This window comes from Astatotilapia calliptera, chromosome 19 (genome assembly GCF_900246225.1).
Source record: "Astatotilapia calliptera chromosome 19, fAstCal1.2, whole genome shotgun sequence".
Lineage (NCBI taxonomy): Eukaryota > Metazoa > Chordata > Actinopteri > Cichliformes > Cichlidae > Astatotilapia > Astatotilapia calliptera.
Genome location: NC_039320.1, coordinates 12,130,170 through 12,147,258, shown reverse-complemented (window position 1 = coordinate 12,147,258; position 17,089 = coordinate 12,130,170). Strand labels below are relative to the sequence as shown.

The 17,089-nt window shown below is 39.9% G+C and overlaps 1 protein-coding gene across 5 annotated transcripts in view; it reads right to left on the bottom strand.

The window, feature by feature from the left end:
* The window catches only part of rock2a (rho-associated, coiled-coil containing protein kinase 2a), a 46,539-nt gene that overhangs the window by 27,555 nt on the left and 1,895 nt on the right, over positions 1 to 17,089 (bottom strand). The gene's annotated exons all lie outside the window — the stretch shown is intronic.

The window sequence follows — 17,089 nt, the reverse complement described above, 5'->3', positions numbered from 1 at the left end:
TGAGACAAGTAGTCATGAGCTGCCAGGAAGTCTGTTGTTTGCATCAGCACTGATTTTTCACACATGATGCAGATGATGTGACGTGTGAGCACTCACAGATTAGGTGTCAAAACAAAAAGTGCATTCAAAATTTCCATAATTTGCCATTTACCAGTTTTTTTTTTTTCTTTTTCCTCACTGAGATATAAGTCATTTGGCTGCACTTATTTTAAGGAAGTATGAACTATAAAAGAAATGTGTCATAATCAGTAAATACCAGCTTATTTTTATCCCCTTATCATCACGACACAGCCACTGGTAATGAATTAATCCGAAAGATGAACCATAAAACAAAATTAAAAATATGAAATCTAGTTTCAAAATTAAAAAATAAAAATGTATCTAATGTAGGGGAGACCATAAATTCATGAGGGAATCTGGACCTGAGCAATTTAAACAAACAAACAAACAAAAAACCTGTATGGAGTATCTTTTGTTTTCTTTATTTGGTGCTTTAAATTTTTTACTTCCTTAGCAATAATATGCTGTTTTGGGTGCATTATGAAATGATACATTGTTAGTATTGCCTAACTGCTTTTGCACACATGTATCAAATTAAAAGTAACCCACACTGATAGTAAATAGAAAATATTCATCAGCAATCGCTTTAAAAATGTTTTTTTTTCCCCTGCAAGCCAAAAGCCAACTGTATTTTTGATTGTTTTAGATTTTGAATCTAAATTTGTGACAGAGAGATGCTACAATGCATCTGAGTTTGTGTGTAAATAACAAACATTTAAACAATAGGAGCATAAAACAACCAAAATAAGAATGAGTAATGTAAAAAAAAATAAATAAATAAAAATAAAGGTAGAAAAAACTAAAAGGAATATATTACATTACAGCATAAAGGTCAGCAGTTCTTTCATCCATTGTCCATTATACTTAAAAAAAAAAAAAAAAAGACCTTATGAGTCACATCTGTGGGCAGATTACTCCAGAGATTTGTTCCATAAAAAAAAAGAAAAAGAAAAAAGCATATGTAAATATAGTGAGCAGAGTTCAACAAACAAATGAATAAAAATAAGATAATAAAAATAAGTGAAAGTCCACAGTCTCAAAGTTGGATGTCCATTTCCCCAATGTTTTCTGGTTTTTATTGTTTGAAATTCTCAGAGAGGAGGGTATTTGTTCCACTTCACATATTTCGTGAATTATTTTTGACCTTTCAAAGACTTAAAGAATATCCAAAAACAACAATTTTCTTGGTCAATGGGCTTTTTATTTGTTTGTTTAACCGGCACAGATAATAACAGAACTTGACTGCAGGATAGTTCACATGTTCTCTGATGACTACTAATTAACAACTTTTTAAATTTCTGAAAAGAAACTCCTTCGCCTTCAAAAGTGTTAAAAGATAACTCCCAGGTTCTTCGGAAAGGGTTTTAAGGAGATCCATATTAGTATCTTTCAGGCCGTCCAGTAAGCCCTTTAAAGCCATGGTTTTGTTTCCCAGCAGCACATTAATCTGAAAATCATTTGTACAGCATTTACTAAACCTAAGGGAGCAAAACCAAAAGGCTAGGCTGAGATGGGACCTCAGAGGGACCTCACATGACCTAAATAAGCAGCTAATGAGCATCCATCCTATTTGGAAAGCTTCTAAAAATAAATAAATAAATAATTTTTTTTTTCAAGCATCTTCCATTCCAATAAAGGCAACATGCTAACTTAAAGCAAATCCAAATTCAACATTACAGACCACTGACCGCCTTTCTAAGGACAGTTTATGTTCTATTTTCTCACCACTGCACAGAACGAAAACAGTTCCACATCAATGCAACCCAGCGAGTCTGAATGAAAAGGGCCAACTTCCCCTCAGCATTTCATTCAACACAACAGTGCTCAACTTGACTGACTGGATACACAAACAGCAACTACATACAGAAGAAAAGTGTTTTAACTGAAAGCTGTGTTCCTCGAGAGAGACAGACTGTGGAGCAGTGACTCATTTTTCCATCAGCAGCTGCCTTCTTGATTCTCTGATATTCTTCTGATAAATGATGAACACGCTGTTTCTATAACCCTTGGAAAAGAGGCGGTCCCAGAGATAAAGTCACCTCCACATACACGCCACACAGTCATAGGCTCAGACCTGCATTTACCACACTCATAGTGCTGAACACCCTCATAGTATTTATAGGCATGTGATTATTATTATTATTATTATTATTATTATTATTATTATTATTATTATTACAGCATGTAAAGTCAAAGGAGCTTGCAAAGAAAAGCGTCTGGACTTTTTTAAGTTGCTTGAAGACGTTTCACCTTTCATCCGAGAAGCTTCTTCAGTTCTAAGGTCAAATGGTGGAGAGTCCCAGATATAACCTAGTGGGAGTAACCCCCCACAGAGGGACAAAAGGACCCCCTGATGATCCTCTAATTGCCTCACAGACATACAGCATGTAAATAGCATACAAAGTGCTTCACAACTTTTTGAAAATTCACACAAAGACACATCCCAACCTACAGTATATAAATTCATACCTGTTTACAGAGTCTCAGCTGTGATTAAAAAATTGACTACAATTTTAAATATGTGGACCGTTTCCAATAGTTGGATAAAAGTCCTTAGCGGCCGATGACTTCCTTAAGTCTAGACTCCATGGACATAAGTGTTTGGATGTTCAGTCAGGCTATCTTCAGTTGGTGTTCGTTTATGGGTATCTTTGCCTTCGGTTTTATGTTCAGTAACTGAAAAGCATGTGCTCCTGGCTGAGAACAGATGACTGACTTAGCCAATGAAGATTGTTTTGCAATGAGAAATTCTTTGGTTGTTTTTGCAATATACTTTGGTATATACATTGTCACAAACACTAGTAACTTTGCTTCCACCGTATCTGAGAGCTGATGTGGCATGCTTCTGTTCTCAAGTGGTTCCTTTCCTCCTAACTGCATGTTCGTATATGCATATTCTCTTGTTCATACTGGTCGGGACAAAGGCTGTGAGAATCTCAGAGTAGTTGCTTCGAGAAAATTAGAGAGACTAATTTAAAGAGAGGTATATTCAGTGACTGAGGCCATTAGGAAAGTATTTACCAATGTCATAAAGTAAGGGGGGCATGGGTTTGTCCCCCCCTCCAATAGGCTTCTATACAACCAAATTTCTGAGGAAATAGGAACAAGAGGAGTCACCCCATGCTGGCACTACACGCCTATCTTGTGTAGCAGCTCTACCACTTACAGGTATTTGAGAAAGTGTGTGAACAGCTGAATAAAACAAACCCAACATTAGACACACTCATTCTTGTTCTTCCTCTGACACACACAGTCTGATTCATGGACATTCCTGAAAAATGTGTGGCAGGCAACAAACAAAGCAGCTGATGAGTATTTACCCCAAACTAAACAGTGGCCAGTACATTATTACTCACAGATGTATTTCAGTTATTCTTGTGACATCTGATTACCTCAAACAAAACAAAACAAAAAAAAAATTCTGTGATGCGTGTTGTCCTGTTATATTCTTATTTTTCCCCGACAGGAAGAAAAGCTGGGCACTGTACTGCAGTATCGCAGACATTTCATAAGTATGACCCAGGGCAATGCAGGGAAACCATTAAATAAGCAAAGGACGGACTGTTGCTAACCTCTAATCGTTACAGCGTGTAACAGTAAGGAAGTCATCTATCAACTTTTGTCAGCTATGCATTCCTCAACGGTCAATAAGGAGCAGTTCGTAACACTGGACCGAGCCAAATGAGAACATGAGAACACGACGCAGTGCATACGCTGCATACGCTGCATACTTGTCACTTTCCTTTTTCTTTTCTTTTTCTTTCATTATTGCGCTGTTAGGCGTTGTGATACAATCAGTTTCATCACTTCCTTTCTAGGCTTCTCCACTTTTTTGTTCTGTAGCCTCTCAGACTTATCTGCCCGTCCTCCTCTCTCCATCGTTCTCCGCTCGGATGAAATCGGCTTACGTCGAGCGAGCGGAGCACTCTGTTTCATCAACTCAACTTCCCCATTAAAGGACCGACCTCTCACAAAACTACTATTTAAGGGAAAAAAATACACACATGTGTGGGGGTGGAGAGGGTTTGTCGGGTGCGTGTTTGTGTGCGTGCACGTGCGTGTACATATACCTACATGCACACATGCGCGAGCATGGCAATACAGGAAATGATCCACCCCACCCCAGGGCTGGCAGATAATTTCACTGTGTCATGAAGCCAGTCCCTGTGTGCAAGTCATTTCCTCTGAGGCACCGTTACTGCTGCTACTGCAGCTCTATATTCGTCAGGCGGTGAGAGACAATGAAAAACACATAATGGATGCATAGTAGCAGTGTCCAAAATTAGCTCAATGAATCAACAGCAAAAATCCAACAACCAAGCATATTTTCATATAATAAATCGTCTTTGTGTCACATTGTAAATTTGATTTAGTCCATATTGTATGTATAATAAAAAAGAAACAAAAAGTATTTTAAATATAACACATATTTATCAGAAGTTAATCAGACACTGCCCAAGTACATGTCTTGATCACGAAATTCTGCTGATTGATGTTTTTAAAGTAAATCTCTCAGATTAGTCTTTGCCGTTTAGTGGGGGTTTATTAGGGATCGTGCCTGGCAGGTACTGGTGTGTGTGTGTGTGTGTGTGTGTGTGTGTGTGTGTGTGTGTGAGAGAGTGAGTTTTGTGCATTACACTCCTGATTTGTTTGAAAAAACACTTTCAGAGTAACCAAACATAATTTCTTGGCACTTTTGATGTGTTCCATTTGTCTTGGAAGTCGGATGTCGGAGTGACATTACCATCGAGATGAGTGTGTTTAAATAGTAACATGATGTAGCAAACAAACAAACAAAAATAAAAGAAGCAGGATTTATTTTGCCCCTTAGCAAGGTGGAGCCACTGATGCATTATTAACAACACAACAGCATAGTGCTTGTTTATTGCACAGCTACACAACGTTCACAGATAGAACCCAGTCAATGCTTTGCAAATGGCTTATTTATTTAGAGTCACAAACACACTGCAGTGGTGGCACGGATTTTGCACTTTTACTACCGCTTGTGTTCACAGCCGCACAGCCCCCATTAAGTTGGGGTTTGTGGAGCGGCTCCAACTTTCCGAGTTGAAAATTCCGACTTCATCTCGGAAATTCCAATTTCCAACTTCAACTGGAATGCACCATCGGCCACTGATTCATTCCCATGATGTAAGTGTTCACTGAGGCCATTTTAATTCGGCTTTGTAGAATTCTTTTACCATTTTTAAATACAAAACAAAATATGACACCATATGTGGCTGATGTACAGGAAGACAATCCCATTGATTTTATTTTAAAAGTCATGGCTGCCATTGCAGATAGCAGATATTCCCTACCAGCTTGTTCACCTTTCACTGTTGATGCTTTGCACAGTCTCTCTCGATCACTGTACAGACTGACTCTGTATTCTGGACTGCAGCTGGCAATAGATTCTCTCTGTCAGGCCACTCTAACCAGAATCTGAAACTGCTGGAGACATGCGACAAGCTCACACCATTGTTAACCGGATAAACATTAGTAATACTAGTCTGCAGCGTCAAACCCCAAGAGCCTCACTTGAGATGAGCCTATTGTTCGATTATAGATTTGTCACAAATTTAAATTCTTCAACAAAACTGTCAGAAAGCATAATTTTCTTGCATACGATACTTTTATGATAACGGCAGTTGCCTGAGCATGCAGGCTGGAATATGTTAGTGTCTGTTAACAAATCAAGTGTATTCGTTTAGGGTACTGTGTGCATAGCTTAAGTCATTTTCAAAGGCGAAAGAACAGCCCACAAAACCACGACAGGCTCCGTGAAGTGACTTACAATCAGTCCTGCCGGCTATCTATGATAAAACAAGCAGCACTGCTCAGCATTTTCCACCAGAGACGGACACACGCCTGAAAAGGCCACACATGCAGCAAATGTACGTGAGATGCATCCTTTTTCCTGTCCATGCAATGAAAGCAAACATGCACAATACATCTTCAAAGTAAGCAGAATGTAAGTGTCATTCACAAGTTCAGAAATTAACTGCCAGTAACCTGTCACATATTGTCAAAGTGAAACGGCTCAAACAGAAGACTGGAGAGAGAAAGCTCTACACCCAAGCCAGCACACCGTAAAAGATCGAATGGAGAAGGAATTCAGTTTTGCAGATTTCCAACTTTGGACATGAAAAAGTTGACAAAAGCTGTTTGCTGACAGTTGCCACGAGAAATGCAAAGTAAACACTGGTAACGCTTGGACTGGCTGCAGGCACGTAGCAAACATTCCCCATTTACAAGCTGGACCTCATGGTGATATATTTTTCTTATCCTTGTCCTTTCTGTATCCCTCCTTTAAATAAGATGAATCAAGTGTGGGGGAGGTACAAATAAATGTTACCATGGTGATGATGAGAGGCTCCACAGCGAGAGTGATATTATGTTGGTAGACACGCATTTGGTTTATTTTATTTTGTTTGCTAATTGCACCAGTCCACTTCAAAATGCTTTCCTGAACCACATTTATAGTAATTCTTACACTGCAGGATTAGCAGTAACCTCAAAGGTCATGCATAATAAGCCATTTAGTGCATTGGAGTTACACAAGGGAAATGACTGCAAATAGCTCTTTCAATTAACTTCCATTACTATAAAAAAAATAAAATAAAATAAAATAAAATAAATGTAAATGCAAAGGCGACTGGAAGTCTGTGGAAGCAGCATTTCTTGAATATTAAATAAGTGGTTAAGTCTCTGGGGGAACGAAGCTGCATCAATAGTTTTAACTTCAATGAATTTGAGACAATAAACAATAAACAGGTAAATATATAACCTTACTAATAATGACAGTCACTAAAACCACAAAATACTGACAATACTCGTTCCTCATTCCTTTAAAATGTGACATAAACTGCCATTTCTGGTCTTCATTTAGTCATCTCCCCCCCCTTAAAACAGGAATGTGTTTTAAGTCCAGTACACAGGCCTAGAAACCAGTCAGCAACCTCCTACCAGCCAACAATAACAAAGGCAATTTGTTTGTTCCCCAACTTTTTGGCAAATGGTTACTGTCTCTGCAATATCATTTGCTAAAGCTCCGATAAGGGTCCTGAAGACGGTTCAGTCACACACAGGAGGGTCACCTGAAAACACAATGTGTATATCCTGACTGACTGGCAAGTGGTTGCTTGAGAAAAAAGGTCACAAAGAGGGTGATGCACCAAAAACATCCTTGCAACTCCTTTGGTCACTAGGAGATTGCCACAGTAGCCCCCGGTTATAGAAATAAAGCATAACTTTTACTGTAAAGGTGAACAGTCTCCATTTGGTTTATGTTACGTCTTTTTTTTTGTTGTGATTACAATTGTTAGCAACAATTGTAATCACAAAGAGGTTTTTGGTGCAGCACCCTCTTTGCCAGCAATTTCTCCTAGCAACATCTAGTAGCCAATGGGGTTATTGACTGGCCTCTAGGGCTATGTGACTGATGCCTTGCAGTCACTAAGTTATTTTTAATATTTAATTTAATTTAATTCAATTCAATTTTATTTATATAGCGCCAAATCACAACATAAGTCGCCTCAAGGCACTTCATAGATACAGAGAAAAACCCAACAATCATATGACCCCCTATGAGCAAGCACTTTGGCAACAGTGGGAAGGAAAAACTCCCTTTTAACAGGAAGAAACCTCCAGCTCAGGGAGGGGCGGCCATCTGCTGCGACCGGTTGGGGTGAGAGAAGGAAGACAGGATAAAAGACATGCTGTGGAAATTTACTGCATTTAAAATCATACATGTTTATTTTTTACATTCATGATTTTGGACGTTTTGGTCCTCTGTATATATAGCCCTTTCGGATAACTAATGTAGTGTTGGCTTCGCTTAAATTAAAGGGAATGTTTATTTCTGTAATAATGAATGTGAATAATTACAGATTATCCAGTCAGTTTCTTTAGCACACTTTGATATATAGTGGGCTACACTTCCTTGTAGAGTTATTAACATCCTTACAGTCTCCTTGAGCTGATAGGAGTATCTTCCCAGTCAGGCTTATCAGTATGAATTGCTATGTATCTATTAGATGGCTCTTTATCTCTGCTATACTGTAATCTAGCCCGTGGGTTATGGCTCGTCGCATAGCAACTCCTGCAAAATACAAAGAGCTGAGACTGGTTGAAGTCGCAGGAGGCAGGCATTTTATAAGAGCGCCGTTTCGGCACATTCTATTCTTCTCCCTTTTTATTTACCCAACCTGCCGCTGACAGAGCGGTTGTTCTCCCCTCGCCTGCTTCCATTCTTTATCACCCTATAAAAAGCCACGTGGATCCACCAGTCAAGAATGCAATGATGTTAACCTGAAAGAAGCTAAAAGCAGAAAAGGAATAGCCCTAACTATTAAAAGTCACAACCTCCCTCTGCTCCACTTTTAGTCCACTCCCCCCCACCACTCTTCCTCTCCTCATAACCGTCTCATCACTAGGCATGTGGAACAGAAAACAAGCAGCACTGCTCTGAGCTTTAAAAGGATTGAGCAGAAAGTTGATGTTTTGATAGAATTCCAGCAGTTTTAAAAATAGTTGTGTGGATAAATGGTGGGCTGGCCAGCCGGGCAGAGCGAGGGGACCTTGCCAGGCAGAGCCCATAAACTCTTCGAGAAAGACAACAGCAGGAATCCTGGGTTCACAAATAGCGCAGCTAATGTCTCCACTGGGAATAACAATTACTTCTTGCTCCTGAATTTGACATATTTTTGTCTCATGCTCCTGCGCCCTCCCCACGCTTTATTATTAAGTACACTGAGGAATGTGCCAGGAAAAAAGGGGCAAGGGAAGACTGCTTGCACATAAAAACTTAATCTCAAATCTTATAATAACGATGTTCTGTCAACCAGCCATTCTGCTGTTTGACATTTAAAGTCATGTTCTATCCATTGAGCACAAAGACTGCATTTGTGCAAGGCACACTTCATTTTGGCGGCAACCTGTCACAATTCATACTAAAATGTTGTTTTTACTGACAATTAACCCAAGGATTACATCAAGCCTGCCCTGGTTAATGGCTACCATTTTCCAGCAAACTGTTGGGCCTCAAGTCTCTGAAAAAAATTCCTCTAATTAAGCAATCCAAGAGGGAAACCGAACCCTTTCCTTAGAATTCAGAAATTCCTTTATTTTAAGTCTATTGCCACAGACTGTATAAAAGACAGACATAGTTTCTTAGTTTAAGAAGTGAAGCCAACTTAGAAGTTTCCTTAACCTGCATTCCTTTTAATGCCAGCAGGATGTGATGCCTGCAGTTGCAAAAATTACTTACAAAAATCTATAAGTAGTAAATGTTTTGTGTCATACTGAGTAAAATGTTCTCTGGCTAACAGCTTTCGACAGTCAAAGCCACCACGCATTCAGCACATCTGGTTTGAGCAGGAAACAGCAGGATGGCAACAGTGAAAAAAAATGCTCTTCAGAAGCTAACCGGTGACAACGTGGTGGCTATTTCCATATGTTCTCACATTTATAAAATGCTTTTCTGGCCTTTTCTAACCTCTTTAGGCTACAAGTTACATTCTAGCTGTGCATAAAGTGTGTTATTCTATACATTTCAAGTACTTAATCTACTACACACCCACAGCCAAACCATACATGTGTTTGGACTGCAGAAGGAAGCAGGGTTCAAATGAGGCGAGTTGCCTGTGCTAACCACTGCACAACCATACCACCCAATATGAGGCAAATTTAAATTACAACACACACACACACACAAACAAAACAAAAACATAGCACTAAGATGACATCATTAGGCTTAGATTTTGTTTCGATCCTTTGGCATGTCTATGAGTACATTTGTATATAAATATTTTTAGTATAGACACAAACCATTTCAATTATAACTGCCAGCTTCAACACAAACACTCCCGGTCTAAACTCGAGTGCGAACATACGAATGTCCTTGTTTGTGTTTACTAAAGGCAGTGAACTCACTGACAATCTGTAGCTGTTTGGTAATGAGCTGTATAGCTCTATTGTTGCTGCTGGCTACACACAATGCAGGCTGTGTGTTGCTAAGATCAACTGAATAAATGTTGTTTGCTTGTGAAAATGGACACTAATGCGTATCTATGAGTGCCCGAGCCTGTGCATAAGCATGTGTGCATGACAGAAAGTTTGTGTATGCGTGTAGGAGGCTGTGTTTCACCAGCAGGTTGTGATGGAATGATAAGGCTGAGGCCAGATGGATTGTGCGTTATGCGTGGGAGCCTCCTGTTCTCTTCTCTGCTCTTCTCACTCACACCCTCAGTTGAAACTAAAAATATACCAAGACTCAGGTATTAAACTCCTCAATGCTCGCGCCACCGGGGGAAGATTTTGCACAGCATGACAACAAAGTCAACAACAGGATTTTTGCCGTCACCGTTAACCACAAAGCCATTTGCATAACTGAGTTCATGACCTTTACAGTTTTGATCGGTGTGGGAACTGAAAGTTCTTCAAAAGTTAAGTCTTCCTGCAGAGCAGTAAGATTCAAAAACTATGCAGGAAGGTCACAGAACCTGAGTGCTGCATTATAACCAAATCCTACTTTAAGTTAAAATATCAACCACAGTCTTTATGTCTAGACAAAAACAGCAAAGAGATTAAGGTGAAATCTCTGTGTGCATACATGAGAACCCTACACCACCGTAAACACATCAATATCTCAGATTTCAGCTTTGCTTCTAGTCCAAATGTCATATTAAGGAGAAGTCTGGTTTATTTCAACCTGGCAGACTTCTAAATATTGTGTCTGGAAGAGTCATGTTAACTTTATATTCTCTGTTGTGGTGACTGAGGGAAATGTGGACTCAAAAAATATGACAAAACTGGCATGCTGGCCCAATCACTACCAGCGTCTTTTGTTATGTGTGTGTGTGAGGCTGACTGAGTGTGGCCATAGTGTCAAAGTCCTTCCAATTCTGGTTTAGAGTAGGCTCAAAGTCCACAGAAGAAGAGCCAAATCACATGGATGATGACACAGGGAAGACAGAAACGCAGGAAAATAACACAAAGTTCCTGTAACACAACACAACTCAGGAAACTAGTACTGTTTCCTGCCCTCATGTTTGATGCAAAGAGGGGGGTCATTCCAATGCCACAATTGGAAAATCTCCATGTAAATTTTGTGAAAGTCAATTCTTGTGCTTGCATTCTTCCTCATTCTAAACTTTCTTCTCACATCCCTGTTGGACAGCTCCTGACTCATATCTTGTTCCATTTGTCTGAGGCATTATATAACATGAAATCAAGGTGCTGAGAATTAGGTGTTTATTAATGTGTGGGTATTTTAAGGTGTGGACTTTGATTTTTGTTCAGTTAGTAATAAATTTTTTACAGCTGGCTAAGGAAAAGCAAAATGAACATTCGAGATTTATCAGAATTTATTTAAGTAATGGAATACAAAGTATAAGTGTTTGCATGAACTGCCTGCAAGTAGTTACAGAAAAACAGGTGATTGCTGTCCAAGATTAGCTCTAATCTTTTCGACTTGAGAGCAGCCGCTTCACTAGAGATTTTCTCAAAAATGTGTCCAACAAACTGTAACACGAGAAAAACAAGAGCAGGGGTACAAATGTGATCATTAATTAGCTACAGTACTGAGGGCAAAGATCCATCTTCAAATATGATCTGGCATCAACTGCAAAGAACATATTATATATAGTTATAGACTTATGATGTTAAGGGAAATGACTGTGTCACTTTTTATCAACTCTCTGTTGTATTTCTTGCACTAATGTTGCAATTTAGCTTAAAAACACAGTCTGACTCAACCCACTGCCTGCTTTGATGAACTGCTGTTTACAGTGGTTTCAAAATGGTCACACTGGGCATATCATATCTGAACTGCAAGTGAAAAAAAAATAACAGTTTGAAATTGTATATGGGACACTATATAAGCAAAAAACAATTTACCTGTGATAGGGCAACACTGAGAAGTGAACATCAACACAAAGATGTATAAAGTTGTATTCAAAATACATGCTGTGCAACACAAAACAATAATAATTTTTCCAAAATCTAAACTTGCTCCCAAATGTAGAGCAACCCATTGAGTGTCCAATGTATAGGAAACAGCAAATGAGGAAACAAGGAGGTTCATTTTGGACAAAAGTTCATTCTTGGCCAGGTTGGGTAACTTCCTGGGGTTCTCAGAGTGTAGCTGACAGGAAACCACCTGTCTGACACGTAAATCTTTAACAACCAGCATCATATTACTTTAATCACCAAAATTAATGAGATGCAACATGTCAATTAGTTAGCTTTATTAGTGTAAAAAAGGCAGGTGTTGGTTTTTGCCCTTATTTTGCTTTTGTGCTAAGCTACGATCTATGGTATTAATGATCTCTGCAGGTAAACATGCAACATTGACAACCAGCCAAACATCCGTGTTGTAATGCAAGACATACACATTATAATTAAGTAGAGGACCCCTCTACTCCCCGATTTGCGCCTGCAGACATCCCACGGTGGCAGAAAGCCAGCAGAGACCAGAGTGTGTCCTTGCAAGATGAGCTTTGCAGTTAAACACCACGCCTAACAATCAGAACTCAACTACCAGACGACCCAGTTCCCTACATCAATATTTGTCCTACTCCTGGGTTATTTTTTAAGTTTATGGAAATCCCCTGTAAAGGCATATGCTTTTAAGTTCAGCAACTAGATGATGTTTGCTAAGCCAATGAATAAATAATCAGAATTAAAATACTGACCTAAATAAATACATTTTTAAATTTCCCCTACTCTTTTTCTTTCTTACAGGCCTTAAGTGTTTTTTTATTTCCAAAAAAGCCTCTGGTGGGCCATGTATGGCTTTAATAAACAAGGAAAACCCTTATCATGTTTCCTAGCTCTGACCACTAAAGGAGACCAGGAGCTGCATAACTGAAGTGAAGGTTGACATTTTGAGACTGCTGAGGGTTTGCACACCCAGAAGACGCCGGGTCTTCTTCACTGGAGTGGAGCGAAAAACCAAAAAAAGACCATGGAGAGGCCCGGCCGACTCACCAGAGGTGGTGTGGAGCCGAGAGACCGGCTTGTTTTGAAGGAAAAAAAAAAAATTGGCTGGGGCCACCATCCCCAGTGCCTTATAAGGCAGTGTTTCTATCCAGCTAGCACACTGAAGCCGGGTCTGGTCTGCTGCTGCTGTTTGCCTGAGAGCAACTCAACTACACTCCAGAGAAGAAGCCAAAACTCAGGTTGACAAAGAGGGGATATCATTTATCCCAATAGCTACAGAGGAAGAAAGTCTAGTGTAGGTGAGAAGTGGAGTGACAATAAGTTAAAGGGGAGGGGAAGAAAGAAAAAAGCTGAAGAAAATGGGAGATGAGAAGACAAAAAAATTAATGGAAAAAAACAAAACAAAATGAAGCATATACGAGTAGGAATAGGGAGAGAAAAAAAGGGCGTGAATAACCAGTACTAAGCAAAAGAGACAGCATATGTATTAAAAGGCTTTCCCAACTAATGCTGAATAAAAAGAGCATCACTCCAAATGATCTTAAAAGAAATGGACAGGGATTGCCCCCCAGAGATAAACTGGAAGGCATCATACAAGCTTTTAGCTCTATTTCCCATATCATTCACACATAAGTGCTGTGCATTAAGTTATCTGCACGCCCTGGGCCTGCAAAAGTATGAAAACACAGTTAACATACCTGCAGTGTGTTTAACAAGCCTGAGGGGAGGGGCTGAGAGAAAAGTAGGGCCAGGGAAAAGAGATAAGGCTAGAAAGCGAACGGGGAAAGTGCAGGCAGGACAGAAGTCTATGGAACTTTGAGCCCCATGTATGGCTGCCAACTATTTACTCAGTGAGGTCATTTCCTTTAGGACAGCAGAAACTTGAGTGATTTGCAAATAACCTGTCCATATTTTAGTTTTGTCTTTTTCTTTAATTCCGGGAAAGGCCCCATCTTGTGCTTGCTCCTTAACAATCACTGCCTGTACTTGGAGCTGCCAAGTTAAGTCCTGCACTTCAGTCAGCAGTGGTGTCCTGCCAAATAACGATCCCTACCGTTTGCACAAGGGGAAGGTTGCTGAGACTTGAGGTTACGCTTGATCGAGTGCTGATAGAGGCAATATAGTGATCTACAGTTTATATAACCAGAGAGTGGGGCGGCATTAACGCATCATTTAAGTATTATTTTTTCCCCTGGCTGTTCTGTGGCTGGATTTACAGATAGCAGCAGCTCTGCCCCATCTCATCACAAGAGTTGAAGATTGACTAAGGAAGGTGACCGAGTTTCCCTGACAGATGCTGCACATTCCTCCACGTCAGTTTTCCTTATCCTAAGGGAAGCCTGCCCACTGCTCCTTAAATGCATTACCTTCATGATCACTTAAAAAAGAAAAGGAAAGGGGAAAAAAAGCACAAACCTGAAATTAATTACCGAGTTTCCTTCACTAAGCTGTTAGTGAGAAGAATAAATAAAGGGTCCACACAATGTGGCTCCCTCTGGTACCGTTGCCATGCCACAATAACAGGGGATTTGTGATTCATTATTTACCAAATATGAGCCTGTGAGCAATTATCTAGGCACTTTAAGTATGCATGTTTTTCCTTCACCTGCAACCCCCCCCCCCCCCCCACCCCCAAAACCCAAACAAAAACAAGACATATCTTAGCATTTATTGTTTGTGTGCATGCGTGTGTCTGAACACACCGAGCAGCAAAACTTCTTGATCCCAGCGACAGCACCGAGGCTGCTAAAAATGGAAAACCGCAGCCTGTTCTCTCCTACGCATGCTTCCCACTCAACTTTTGTCTCAAACACTCAACACCTCTCTCTCCCCAGCTCATGTGCAGGAAGTAAACACCACCGGTGGTCAAGTTATGCCGAATTCTTCCTCAGGACTTGACCAGGATTGCCTCAAGTTGTATGGAGGGGGGCGGGAGAACCCCAGGGGAAGGGATGTATGGGAAAGGGGGGGTGGGCTGAGTCAGAAGGGGCCCATTAAAAGGGGTGAGGTGATGCTTTTTAAGATAGAGCTGACAGTGTGTTTGCACTCTGTCACATCCAGTTAGGGGCCCCAGAAATTCAAACACCACCCTCTAACTTTAAAGCTAAAGTAGGCAACATCACACAATGTTGGCTAAAAGTTACAGTTAATAGGTCTGAAAATAGCTTGGGATTCCAGCTTTCCTAGGGTCCAGAAAATAACCGAGATCTAAATTTATTTTGGGAGAACAGAGCTGATCTAAATTGTCGGAAGACCTCTTTTCCCATTTAAGCCCAAAGTCGTGATATACACTGGTGTAATGGAAGAATTTTTCCACTGCCTTATGCAACGTTAGGTCATCACAAAACTTAAAGACAGACACATTTAAACAGTTTCAATTCTAATACATCAGTCCTTCGCCAACTTAGAAAGCAAGAGTTATTTGATTGTATCAATGGCAATAATTGCAAACGCTATCCTTATTTGGCTCAACATCCATTACTTCTGGGCCATCGTCCATACCCTGACAATCACTGAGCTGCTAAAGAAATCACCAGATGTGGGTGGTTAATGAAAGGTCTGCAATCAGGCAAGTCCATCGTCTGTTGGCCCAAAAAAAAAAAAAAAAAAAAAAAAAAAAAAAAAATCTTTCAATTGTACGTCACATAAGCGGCTGTACAAACAGGTCTGACTCATCCCCGCACAGGGTAGACACAGGGACCTGAGACATCGTTCACAATCTCATAACTTCTGACCACTTTACCTCTGAGGGAAAAAATTCAGGGAATGCACCGTCTCACTCCCCTCTCCCGAGGAAAGCAAAATAGAAATGGTTGCCAGGCTGTAGGTGAATAAGAACCAGCGTGTTGATGTAACAGCACACGGACAACCAGATTAAACAAAGATTACTGGTATGATTTTTTTTTAAGGGAAGATAAACAAGAGTATGCAGATGCTACTGTGCTGATATTACACAGCATGTTCAAATTTCCTTTTTTTATTGTTAGTTATGTGGAATCTGCGGTGTGAACTTCTTCTGGCTTCTGAAGTGGGGTGTGCTGGGAAAACTTCGAGAACCAATGGCCAAACTGGAACATCGTCCCAGATCGCTCAACAAAAAGGCACTGACATTTATACCACAAGGGTTTTGGATTATCACAGAAAATAAGCTCTGTGGCAAATTGAAAGTTTATGATATTTACATTTTTCTTTTCTTCAAATGGAAAAATCTCCATAAACTTGCACCAATATGACCACCACGAAGCAACTGTGTTTGCTGTGATGGCATTGAAATCCAAAAACAACTTATGTGGTCTTACTCAGCCACTTCCTCTTGTGGTGCCACTTTGGCACTTATTAAAAGAACAAAGCTAAAGCAAATAAAGAAGTAGTCACCCAACTTGAAGAAAAAGAAAAAAGCTTGCAAGGGGGAAAAGGGGATCAGACAAATGACACATTATTAGAAATGAACAGGGAGACTTTTGCAGATATCACCCGAGGGAGATATTAAACCACAAATACCCAAATCAGTTGGCATCAAATGATGGTTACCCTGTCAGCTCCCAAGTGGTCAAAGTCCGAGAAAAGTCTGATTATCCCAAAGAGAAAACAGCAAGCGAGTGGTTGTCATGGTCAAACTACATAGATTATTTCCAGCAGTAAGAACACATCTGGCTTGGACAGTCTCCCATTGTTTGCTACATCTGAGAAAAAGCTCTTTTGGACAATGACCAGACATGACTCTTCCCATGCTACATTCATGTATGTATAAACACACACACAGAGGCTATCTTAAATTTGAGGCCAATATTCAAATGGGGGGTAAGATAGCTGTCAGAGAAAGACAAACATGATAGATTTTACATGCCTCTCAATTCTAATCAAATGCAATGCTATATGTAAGCACCAGAGCGTACTAAAATCCCACCCTACAAAACAGAAATATTCAAATCAAAATGATCTCCAGTCAGAATCTAATAGCAGCTGCTGAGAGTACAATAGACTAAACACATACTCACTGTTTTACCTCTTTAAAGTTAGTTTTTCTCCTTCAGCTACAAAGATATCATGAAACTAATCTTCAATGATTTTCATCATTACTACTACT